At 48.9% G+C, this 12561-nt stretch overlaps 1 long non-coding RNA gene across 1 annotated transcript in view; it reads left to right on the forward strand.

The window, feature by feature from the left end:
• Nucleotides 1-2129: 2129 nt before the first annotated feature.
• The window catches only part of LOC134757025 (uncharacterized), a 37332-nt gene continuing 26900 nt past the window's right edge, over nucleotides 2130-12561 (forward strand). The window contains exon 1 of the long non-coding RNA XR_010130634.1: nucleotides 2130-2684. This is a non-coding gene — a long non-coding RNA (uncharacterized lncRNA). The remainder of the gene's footprint in view (nucleotides 2685-12561) is intronic.

Here is a 12561-nt window from a genome sequence, read left to right on the forward strand (position 1 = left end):
AGGACGGCGAGGACGGCGAGGACACTGAGGATGGCGAGGATGGCGAGGACACTGAGGATGGCGAGGACGGTGAGGACGGCGAGGACGGGGAGGATGGCGAGGACACCGAGGACGGGGAGGACGGCGAGGATGGCGAGGACGGCGAGGATGGCGAGGACGGTGAGGACGGCGAGGACGGGGAGGATGGCGAGGACACCGAGGACGGCGAGGACGGCGAGGACACCGAGGATGGGGAGGACGGCGAGGATGGCGAGGACACTGAGGATGGCGAGGACGGCGAGGATGGCGAGGACGGTGAGGACGGCGAGGACGGGGAGGATGGCGAGGACACCGAGGACGGGGAGGACGGCGAGGATGGCGAGGACGGCGAGGATGGGGAGGATGGCGAGGACACTGAGGATGGCGAGGACGGTGAGGACGGCGAGGATGGCGAGGACGGTGAGGATGGCGAGGACGGGGAGGATGGCGAGGACACCGAGGATGGGGAGGACGGCGAGGATGGCGAGGATGGTGAGGACGGCGAGGATGGGGAGGACGGCGAGGATGGCGAGGATGGTGAGGACGGCGAGGATGGGGAGGACGGCGAGGATGGCGAGGACGGCGAGGATGGGGAGGATGGCGAGGACACTGAGGACGGTGAGGACGGCGAGGACGGCGAGGACGGCGAGGATGGCGAGGACACTGAGGACGGTGAGGACGGCGAGGATGGCGAGGACACTGAGGACGGCGAGGACACTGAGGACGGCGAGGACGGCGAGGACGGCTGGCAGCCAGCAGGGGCTGGGAGAGGGGTGAAGGGTCTTCCCCAGAGCCTGCCAAGGGGGCATGTTTCTGCCTACACCTTGACCTTGGGCATTCGGTCCCCAGAACGGTGAGAGAACTCACTTCTGTTGTGTATACTATGCAGCGTGTGACACTTTGTTACGGCAGTCCTAGGACATGAACTCAGGAGGCGTCAGTGACTGGCCAGGGTGTCCTTTCCAAGAAGGTTTTAAAGCAGGACAGTGTCTCAGCTCAGGAGGAAACATCTAAAATGGTGAAGGCGTCGGACCAGCTACTCAGCAGGAAGAAATCATATCTCAGAATGCAAGAGGAGAATTTGAGAAAACTGCTTTGATCTGCAGGTTTTGAAGGAACGGTGGGCATTTTGATGTCACTTTTCTGAGCAATTGTGCTCAAGGCGACCATGTAGACATGGGAAGGCGTAACTGTCTGTTTCTAAGCACTGCTGGTAACAGACACCCCTGATCAGACAACCCGATCATTCCTCATCCCAGACCTCCCCCTTTTCCCTGCTAAGGAGATGCTGGCCAGGGAAGAGGCGAATTCACTCAATAATTCAGCAAAATAACTCGATGACTTTTTTTTTTTTTTTTTTTTTTTTGAGACGGAGTCTCACTCTGTCACCCAGGCTGGAGTGCAATAGTGCCGGCTCGGCTCACTGCAACCTCCACTGCCTCCCAGGTTGAAGTGATTCTCCTGCCTCAGCCCCCTGAGTAGCTGGGACTACAGGAGCCCGTCACCACGGCTGGCTAATTTTTGTATTTTTAGTAGAGACAGGGTTTCACCATGTTGGCCAGGCTGGTCTCAAACTCCTGACCTCAGGTGATCTGCCCACGTCGGCCTCCTAAAGTGATTTAAAAAGGAAATATTCCCTCCTCCCCACTTTCATCTGGTTGTTCACATACTAATTCTGAGAAACACAGCCATTGCACTTTGATACTAATTATTCCATTTCTTACAATCTTTAACCAATACTCTGACAAATTGTTAATTTAAGAAGAATTTGCAAAGGAAGTAACCCTACTATGTTTTTTAAAAGGCAGACAAGAAAAGAGTGTGTGGAAGTGTCTCTTACTGTAACCTGCCCTGGAAGGGTAAGCCTTTTAAAATCACAGCCTAACAAACCTGAATTCTGCATCGAGAACTTCAGCTTTCTGTGGTGTGTGACCATATAATACAAGCTACATATGGTGGTGACCTACCAGTTTGGGTTGAATTAAATATTGAAAGCAAACTCCAGAAATATCTAAAAGGAAACACACCAGCAATATTGTATTGATTGTGGTAGCCTGCTTAATAATTAATTCCCTCACCTCAGTTTTTGAATGTCGTCCTGTTTATGCCTCAGTATCAAAAACAACTGAGAAAGGGGCTGCAGCTCCGGCCTTCATCTGCTATTGCAAATTCGGAGCAGGGTGCTACTGGGGGGTCGGGGAGTAAAGAGAACGGGACCTTTCTTCGTGTGTCCACTTCGTAGGAACCCAGGCAAGAGTACCCAAGCAGACCTCTGCTTAAAGCAAAAACAGACTGAAGTTGTTTTCCCCTCAACACAGTGACCATCCCCAGGTTTAGCAGAGAGAATCTAAACAATGACCCTTGCAAACACAGCAAGGATACCGACAAACGCTGGAAAGCTCAGCTGTGGAGTTTTAGTCGTGGCTGAGTTTAGGTGGCCTTGCTTCAACACCATCAGGGTTTTGAACACCGTCGGGGGGAAGACGCCAGTCTGCTCACGTGGTGCCCAAACCAGAAATGCCAGTGTCATGTCCATGTTTCCGCTTCTTCGGAGAAGGGACCTGTCTCACACGTCCAGCCAGAGCTTCTGAGCTGGAGATGCAACCATGCGAGAGAGAAGCCCTGGTTTGTAATCATACCGAGCTTGGGCAAGGAGGCCGGAGGAGGTAGGTTCTATGTCTTGGGTGGGGCCTTGCTTAATTCTTTTTTGTTGTTGTTGTAGTTTTGAGATGGAGTTCCGCTCTTTCACCCAGGCTGGAGCGCAATGGCACGATCTTGGCTCACTGCAACCTCCACCTCCTGAGTTCCAGTGATTCTCCTGTCTCAGCCTCCTAAGTAGCTGGGATTACAGGCATGTGCCACCATACCCGGCTAATTGTTGTATTTTTTAGTAGAGACAGGGTTTCACCATGTTGGCCAGGCTTATCTCAAACTCATGACCTCATGATCCGCTTGCCTCAGCCTCGCAGAGTAGTGGGATTACAGGCGTGAGCCACCACGCCACGCCTCCTTGCTTAATTCTTAAAAGACCTGATCGAGTTACGGATTTAACAACTGAATTCGTGAAAATAATCTCACTGGAAGGATTTTGCCAACAGGAAGAGTTCGGGATATGGGCATTTTTTGTTTTGTTTTGTTTTGTTTTCCTCATCACATACAAAGCCTTCCTCGTTCCACCCACGGGTGGGAGATGGAGACGGGTCTTTTCCTGACCAGGTTGTCAAGGCTCACGGGGGGCACACAGACCCTTCGGTCAGCTCCTACCTGCAGCCGGGAGCTGTACTGAGCGCCCAGCTTCAGGTTTCACGGATCTCCCGATGATCCTGACAGGCGCAGCAGCAGGGGCCCAAGCAGGGTGGTGACTGCCCTGGGGGGCTCAGATAAAGCCAGCAGCACAGGAAAGCACAGCAGGGGCGGGTTTGTAAAGCAAGGGTGATGGTGAGGGGGAGGCTACCACATGGAGCCTGGGGCCGGGCCAGGCAGGAGAAAGAGGGCCTCATTCTGTTTTTCCAACCTTTGTTAGTTTCAGGTTTTAAGTACTGTGAGTATTCAAATTTGGGCTCCTTGCATTACCTGGTTTATGCAGGTAGAATGTAGAATACTATATATTAGGCCAAAAGACCAGTGAAAGCAACATTTCCTACATTCACTCTTTTTTTTTTTTTTTTTTTTGAGACAGAGTCTCACTCTGTCACTCAGGCTGGAGTGCAGTAGCGTGATCTCGGCTCACTGCAACCTCTGCCTCCCGGGTTCAAGCAATTCTCCCCCCTCAGCCTCCCGAGTAGCTGGGATTACAGGTACGTGCCACCACGCCTGGCTAATTTTTGTATTTTTAGTAGAGATGGGGTTTCATCATGTTAGTCAGGCTGGTCTCGAACTCCTGACCTCACGTGATCCACCTGCCTCGGCCTCACAAAGTGCTGGGATTACAGGGTGAGCCACCACACCTGGCCTCATCCATTCATTCATTCGTCCATTCAATCCATATTTCTCAAGCACCATCTAAGAGCCGAGCCCTGTACTGGGCCCTGGGTGTGTGGGAAGCTCCACACAGAGCTGCGCTGAGTCCGGTCCTTCCCGGGGCCGCCGCTGGGATTGGTCAGCGCTGCCTCCCACGCGATGCTGTCTCATCGGCGCACCTCCGAGAACACACTGGGTTCTCTTGGCTTTGTGCTGGGAGTCCCGTCATTTGATAACTGACATTGATAACTCGCGTAGGCACCCGAGACTCTACTTCACTGGCTGACATCGCTGATCTAAAATTGGGCGCGCGCCCACTCACTCCCGAGACCGCCCAGTTCCTACATCTTGCTGCAATTCCGCAAGAGGCCATTTGGTCTGGGGCAAGGTGGCCTCTGGGTAGCCAGCCTCCACTTCAGCACAGCGTCTGCGAGGTTCAGAAATGCTCACTTCTCTCCGAAGGCAGGGTGGGGTCCTTGCCACGGTGGGACCCCTCCATCTGACGCTAAGAACTGCAGCGGTGGTTTCTACTCTTGGCCTTTAGGTGCCGTGTCCCCAGGGGCCTTCTGTTTCCCACCTAGGCACTAGACAGAGCCAGCCCTAGTTCTCTTCTGCCCACACCTAGAGGCCACACCCAGCCCTGGTCCCGTCCCCGCTCCCAGAAGCAGATCCAGTATCACACTCAGGAATGAGAAATTTGTACGGAAGAGTTAACGGGCAGGGGACTCACTCTCTCTTCATGCAGCAGAAGGTAACCTGATTCCTCCTGGGCAGTTGTGTTCCCCTCCTAAGTTCTCTCCTTTTCCTCATCCCCACAGTCTCTATGTGAAGCATTGACCTCTCTCTCCCTCGTTGTGAACCATTTACCTCTGAGCTCAGCTTCTGGGCTCCATTCAGCCAAACAAAAGTCATGCTGATACTCGGACCATCTATGGTACTTTAAGGGTGCTCCTCGGTGGTCTCAGCCTCCGCACACCTTCCCAACACAAGATGATGGAAATATTTTTTCAACTAACAAAATATAAGCAAACAGGCCGGGCGCGGTGGCTCTCGCCTGTAATCCCAGCACTTTGGGAGGCCGAGGCAGGTGGATCACATGAGGTCAGGAGTTCGAGACCAGCCTGGCCAACATGGTGAAACCTTGTCTCTATTAAAAATACAAAAATTAGCCAGGCATGGTGGCGGGCGCCTGTAATCCCAGCTACCCTGGAGGCTGAGGCAGGAGAATTGCTTGAACCCGGGAGGCGGAGGTTGTAGTGAGCCAAGATTGTGCCATTGCACTTCAGCCTGGGCAACAGAGAGAGGCTCTGTCTCAATAATAATAATAATAAGCAAACAAAAATATCCTGGCTGGAATGCTATTGCGAAGGAAACATGTTCTCATTGATATGGGTGGGTGAGGCTTTTCCTGTGACCTAGCCTTGCGCCCTCGGGTCACTGACTCTCCCTGGGCCTCAGTTTCCCCAGCTATAAAAGGAAGGGGTTGGTCTCATAGTCTCAAGTTCTAACTGGATCTGGAGCAACCGGGGACCACCATGGGAGAAGCGTCACTTACACAGAGAGACACAATGGCCTCCTCTTCCCAAACGGAGTCATGGAACCATCTTTGGACCCGTTAGCCAAATAGTTCTCATTCTCTGCATCATCTGGTTGGAGATGTCTAGAGACAGAATTCCAATTGTGTGCTAGGTGCCATAAAGAGACCCCTGCGCAGGTGGCTGAGGGGTTGCCATTCTGTCTCCCTGCAGGGCACCGACTTTCACACTAACAATGTCAACTCACCGACAACCCTAGGTGATTCTCTAGAAGTTCACGGCCAGCTGTCTGTTCTCACCACACAGAACCAATGCCCGTTCCCTTTTCCTCTAGCTCTGCCATTGTTCCTACCTAAGTCACGTGCTGGTCCATCGAGCTCCCTGCATTTTAATGGTTGTTTTTCTGTTTGTTTGAGAGTGGAGGTTGCAAGAGAAGGCTGGTGTACAGCTTAGCGGGGGACAAGACCAAGCCCGTGAATGCCGCTGCTATGCTAAAGCTTCCACACAGATCTTCTCTGGGCAAAGCCAGAACCTCATGCCTGTCAAACAAGTCAAAACGGGTTTCTCTAAAAGCTTTGAAATGCAAGACTGATTCAAGGTAGAACTCAAAAATAACAATGACAACAGCTCCCCAAAGGGCCCACAGTCTCTATCTAAAGCCCTGGTGAACTAGTCCATCACTCCAGAGCGTGTAAGCATGCAAAGCACTGCCGCGTGATCCCAGGCCCTATAAGCAAAGAAGGCACTACCCTTGAGGGAGGAGCCGTGTGTTAATTCCCATTTTAAAGCAAGTAGAAACCCAGGAAGGTAGAGTGATGTGCAGAAGAGAATCCTGTAGGTCAGAGACTCAGAGGTGCTGGGTCACACGACAAACCCAGGTTTCACCCTGTGCTCTGCCCACTCCGAGGCCCTGGGACCCAAACGTCATAAAACACTCATGCACTTCCCGGGGGCTCAGTGTAAATGGTGCACTCTTGGCAAACCTGATTTTAACACTTGTCAAGCAGATAAGGCCTTGAGAAAATTTAGAAGAACAATGACTGGCATTTTGCCACTTAAAACCTTAAATGAACTCCCACTTTAAGACGTCAGCCTTTGAGGTTTATTATCAGGCAGCCTCTTCCACTGAAAAGATTCTCTGTTGCACTGAGGTCTCGGGCTTCACGTGCTGTACAAGAAAAGCACAGCTATTGTGCAAGGAGAATGAGAGGAGCAAAAATGAATATGAATCTGCTGCAAAATGCCCTCCTGATACTCATGTCTTATTCATGAATGTGCCTCATCAACATTGAGACCACAGGGAAATTTGTACTATAAGTGGAAATTCTAGAGAAAGTGGCTAACTTAAATTTTCTTACTTTAACCAGCTCTTGATGAATAATGCATAATATACAAGATGCTTATCAAGTTTGACTTAGAAAATGAGAAAGTAAATTTACTGAAATAAGAAGGAGAGAAAAAAACTCCAAATTATTCAAGGACTTGAGATCTACAATAACAACAAAATATCACAAGCACTTAAAAAAAGCTGACCAAGAGAAATTCCTCTCCTTAGTCATTTAGTCTACATGGAAAAAATCATCACCATTTATGGAGAACTTTATCTAATAAAATAGGCTGGCTGTGTGCAAAACACCCTCTTGTCCTATGTTCCTGTCAACAAAACGAAAATTCAACTTCTGCCCAACACCAGATGCCTAGATGGCCTGCAGTTTCCCTTCCAGCTGTCTGATAACATTGAACAGATAAAATCCTCCTTTAAGAAACAGAGAACTTTTAAGAGTCTGGCAGGCCAAAGAAGTTCTGCTTCAAAAATTAAAGATCTGCAATTCTATCAGGACAAAAGGGAGCTTGGGAGCTCCCATGGGAAAGATTCCGTGTCTAGTCTGCAGAGCATCAGGCTTTGATGGGAAACTGGAACACTCAGCGCCATCTCCCCTGCCAGGAGACGGCCACGGACGGAGGTCACCTGCTCCTGCAGCTGTCGTGGCCACTGGCAGGTCTCAGCAGCTCTCATGGTCCCTCAGTCCTGGGGTACCTGGGCATGAGAGGACAGGGACTCAGACTAGAAGAGAGAGATGCTAATAAAAAGGAGAGAGTCAGATCCAAGTGACAGAGAGAGACAGAAAAGAGAGCGACTCGCCAACACCAGCACACTGTGGGCCCTTTGTGAACCCCAGATATCTGAGACAGACAGCTCTCAGTTAATTTAGAAAGTTTATTTTGCCAAAGTTAAGGATGAGTGCCCGTGACTCAGTCTCAGGAAGTCCTGGCATGTGCCCAAGGTGGTTGGGGCACAGCTTGGTTTTATACATTTTAGGGAGACATAACACATCAATCAACACGTGTGAGGTGTATGTTGGTTCCGTCCAGAAAGGCGGGACAACTCGAAGCAGGGAGGGGGCTTCCAGGTCATAGGTAGGTAAGAGACAAAAGGTTGCATTCTTTTGAGTGTCTGATCAGCCTTTCTAATTCCAGCCATCAGATACGCATCTATGTCAGTGAGCGGAGGGCAGGTTTGAGTTCTGTCTGTCCTTTGTCCACAGGGAAATTCCTTATGAGGGAGGTATGTCACTTTTTTTTTCTTTCTTCCTTTCTTTTTTTTTTTTTTTTATCTTAGTAGCTTCCTTTTTAAGGAATAGAATGGGATGCAGCTTTGCCCTAAGCAGTTCTCAGTTTGACTTTTCCCTTTAGCTTACTGATTTAGGGGTGCCAAGATTTATTTTCTTTTCACACCTTTCAAGGCAATCCTGCTCTGTCTGCAGAGATGACAGAAAGCTGCACTCAAGCGGGACTCAGCCCCTTTCCATTATGGACGCAGAGAACTGAGGCCCAACACAGTCCTGGCACCCAGCCCCCTTTCCATTACAAACGCAGAGAACTGAGGCCCAAGACAGTTCCTTGGCTGCAGAAGAGAAAGAAAATGAGAAAACCAGAAAGAGCAAGAAAAGGAGGAACAGGAAAGGGAGATTATCAGTTTCTAATAACACTGTTTAATGAAGCAATTTTTAACTCATTTTTATTTTATTAAGTTGGACCTAATTCAATGTTTTATGTTGAACCATATGAAATAGCCATTTTTGCCGGTGAAACTGGAGAATTTCGTGTAGTTCCACTTGACGTATCATTGGTGGGAGTCAGGTCTGACTTGATATATCGTTGGTGGGGGTCAGTTCTGACTTGGACCCACATGTTTAGACCCTCTGGGTCAGGAATTCACAGACTTTTTCAAATTACCAAATTCAGGAATGAAAGAGTGGATGACACTGTTGACCAGCCTTACAGAAACAGAAAGGGATGTGATGGGGATTGCTAGGAGAACTGTGTGCCAATAAAGTAGGTAACTAAGAGGAAATGGAAATTTTTATAATAACAAAAGCTACTGAAATGAACTCAAGAAGAAACAGAAAATCTGAATACACCTATAACAAGTAAAGAGACTTAATTAGTAATTTTAAATTTTCCTACAAAGAAAAGCTCAGGCCCAGATAGAAGTAATACCAAAACTTCACTAACTCTTCCAAAAAATAGAAGACCACTTCTGAGGAACACCTCCTGATTCACTGTATGAGGTCAGTATTACCCCAATACCAAAAGCAGGCTAATACTGTCATCACAAGAAAACTACCTCAATGAATATAAATGCAGCCGAGTGTGGTGGCTCAGCCTGTAATCCCAGCACTTTGGGAGGCCGAAGTGAGCAGATTGCCTGAGGTCAGGAGTTTGAGACCAGCCTGGCCAACATGGCGAAACCCCATCTCTACTAAAAATACAAAAATTAGCCAGGCATGGTGGCGACACCTGTAATCCCAGCTACTCGGGAGGCTGAGGCAGGAGAATCACTTGAACTCAGGAGGCGGAGGTGCAGTGAGCCAAGATGGCACCATTGCACTCCAGCCTGGGCGACAGAGTGAGACTCCGTCTCAAAATAATAATAATGATAATGATAATGTGATTTGCTTTGCTTTTTCTTTTACATTGGCTAATTACAAGACACATTAAGAAGGCACTTGAGCACAATCAACTGGGGGTTGAGGGAGAGGGAAGGCCAGAAGCAGACAGAGCTCTAGTGATGATCGTGTGGGTTGAACCGTACAGTCTAGAGTGGCATGAGGGCGTGCACACGGGTCTCCTCTCCTGGCTTGCAATCCCACCGGCCTCACACCCCTGCAAGGTGCTGTCTTCAAGATTATTATAAATAGCAGTGCTGGGGGACTGCAGGACCAAGGACCTGGATGTACTCAATGTGATTGATTACAATGTGATGTTATTACAAAAACTTAACGTTTCAGCTGGGCGCGGGTGGCTCACACCTGTAATCCCAACACTTTGGGAGGCCAAGGCGGGGTATCACCTGAGCTCAAAACTGGCCTGGCCAACATGGTGAAACCCCATCTCTACTAAAAATATAAAATTAGCCAGGCATGGTGGCACATGCCTATAATCCCAGGTACTTGGGAGGCTGAGGCAGGAGAATTGCTTGAACCCAGGAAGTGGAGGCTTCACTGAGCCAAGATCACGTCATTGCACTCCACCCTGGGCAACAGCGAGACACCGTCTCAAGAAAAAAAAAAAAAAGTAACATTTCTTAGCATAAAGAAAAAAGAGAATACTTCAAGGAAAAAGACAAGTATCAAACTGCAAAAAAAAATTTGCAAACATATGACAAGAGGCTAATTTACTGATGCAACACATTTTACAAAAGAAAAAACCACAGTAGTAAAACTGTCTGAATATGCATCCAGAAATAAACAAAATGGCCAATTGACCAACTTCACGATGAATCTGAGAAATGTCAATTCTAACAGTGATTAAATATTTCACACCTATTTGATTAGCCCTCAGCATTGGAGAGACAGGGAGGTGAATCAGGAACTCTCCTTGGCTGCTGGGGGAGAATAAATTGGTAGAATCTTTTGGGGAGAAATTTGACTTTATAAATGAAAATCATCTATTAAGATGCAAACTTTTAAGGTGGAGATTCCACTTAAGACTTCACGCTGAGACAATGGTGATCTGTATGGACAAAGGTTCACTCTGGCATATTTTGCAATAACGAAAAATGAATACAATATGGACATCTATCACAAGGAGACTGGAGAGATGAATATGATAGAGTGATATAATTCAATATGGGTTTTTTATTTTTATTTATTTATTTTTTTGAGATGGAGTTTCACTCTTGTTGCCCAGGCTGGAGTGCAATGCGATCTCGGCTCACTGCAATCTCCGCCTCCTGGGTTCAAGCAATTCTCCTGCCTCAGCCTCCCAAGTAGCTGGGATTACAGGTGCCCGCCACCACACCCGGCTAATCTAATTTTTTGTATTTTTAGTACAGACAGGGTTTCGCCATGTTGGCCAGGCTGGTCTCAAACTCCTGACCTCAGGTGATCTGCCTGCCTCAGCCTCCCAAACTCTGCTTTTTTTTTTTTTTTAGTAGCATAGGAGGACCTGATACCTCCCTGCAGCCAAAACCCCTCCTAGCTCCAGGTGGACAGGAGGTGAGAGGGAGAGGAATCACCACAAGAAAAGGTCAGAATCATCTGAGAGAAGTTTCTCCTTGGGGGAATCCCATAGCAGTGGAATAAAGCAAAGAACCTAGGAGACAGATGCCTCCTGCCAGGGGGCCTGATGTGGGTGGCTTGTTTACTAAGCATTTATTTATCACTACTAAACACCCCCAGCCCGGTGTCTGAGCTGACCTCAAGATCTGAGATAAAGCTAGGGTGGGTAGAAGCAGAAAGTACAACTGCATAATTTCAGTGCCAATGAATAAAGGGAAACTGCTGTTGGCTAAATGGATCAAGCAGCCCACCCCATAGCCTCAAATACAGCACATGGTAGGAAAACAAATAAGTTATTTCCACTGGCATTGATGCTTTTGGGCCTTTTTGAGAATAATTTACTATAATTAGTGTAGAAAACCTTTGATTTTAGAAAAATGTTTTAAATAAATTAATTTTTTCACAGTCTACTGTTGATACAGGAGTTAAGAAATTAGGCAGATAGTAAGGGTGTGGAAGTCCTCGGTACGGTTTTCCTTTTAATGAAAATCAGCCCCAAATCATTTTCCTTTCTAACAAAGAGCAGCTTGTGAAATTGAGCTGCAGACATAGATGCAGGCAGTTGTGCCAATCATTTTCAAGATGGCGGCCCCCTCTTGTCTGTAATCCCAGCTACTCAGGAGGCTGAGGCAGGAGAATTGCTTGAACCCAGGAGGCGGAGGTTGCAGTGAGCCGAGATCGCACCACTGCACTCCAGCCTGGGAGACAGAGTGAGACTCCATCTCAAATAAATAAATAAATAAAGTAGGACTCAATTACAAATCCAAAAAGTGCTGGTGCTCTCAGACAACAGTGGAGGAAATTACCTCTCAATTCTCCTTTAAGGCAAACGGGTCGTGTCAAGGTCAGGAAGAGCAAATGCGTCTCCACTCAAAGGTGAGATTCAGAGCTGCCGGTGGCTGGGGCCGGTCCGCAGCCTTCCCTGAGCTCCCCTGTGAATGCTGTGCGGATTGTTCAGACGGAGATCACTGAACACCTACTAAGCGCCAGGTGTCTGGGGCAGCACGTCACTGAACACCTACTGAGCTCCAGGCGTCTTGAGGAGCACTTTCCACCGATTTTGTCCCTGATGGCAGAGCCGCTGTGGGACTCAAGGCCATACAATTCTCTTCATCACACAGACAAGGACATGGAGGGTGGAGATGGCCGAGGGTGGCTACGGGCATCTTATCAGGAAGGAGTCTGCCTGGGACCCCACTCAGGGCTCACACCCACACACACATTCTCCATGCCTGGGACCCACACAGGGCACACACGCGTGCACACACACACACACACACACACACATACACATATCCTCCGCCTGATTCTTCTGCTTCCTGGATTCTGTCTGGGGCTGAGACCCAGGTAGTGGCCAGCACCAGGTGTCCTTCTGAAGCAGCCAGTACAGAGACCCAAGACAAGGCCCTGGGGCCTCCTTCGTGGTGGGGCCTCCTTCGTGGTGGGGTCTCCTTCCTGATGTGGTGGGGCCTCCTTCCTGATGG

Source organism: Gorilla gorilla, chromosome 14 (genome assembly GCF_029281585.2).
Source record: "Gorilla gorilla gorilla isolate KB3781 chromosome 14, NHGRI_mGorGor1-v2.1_pri, whole genome shotgun sequence".
NCBI lineage: Eukaryota > Metazoa > Chordata > Mammalia > Primates > Hominidae > Gorilla > Gorilla gorilla.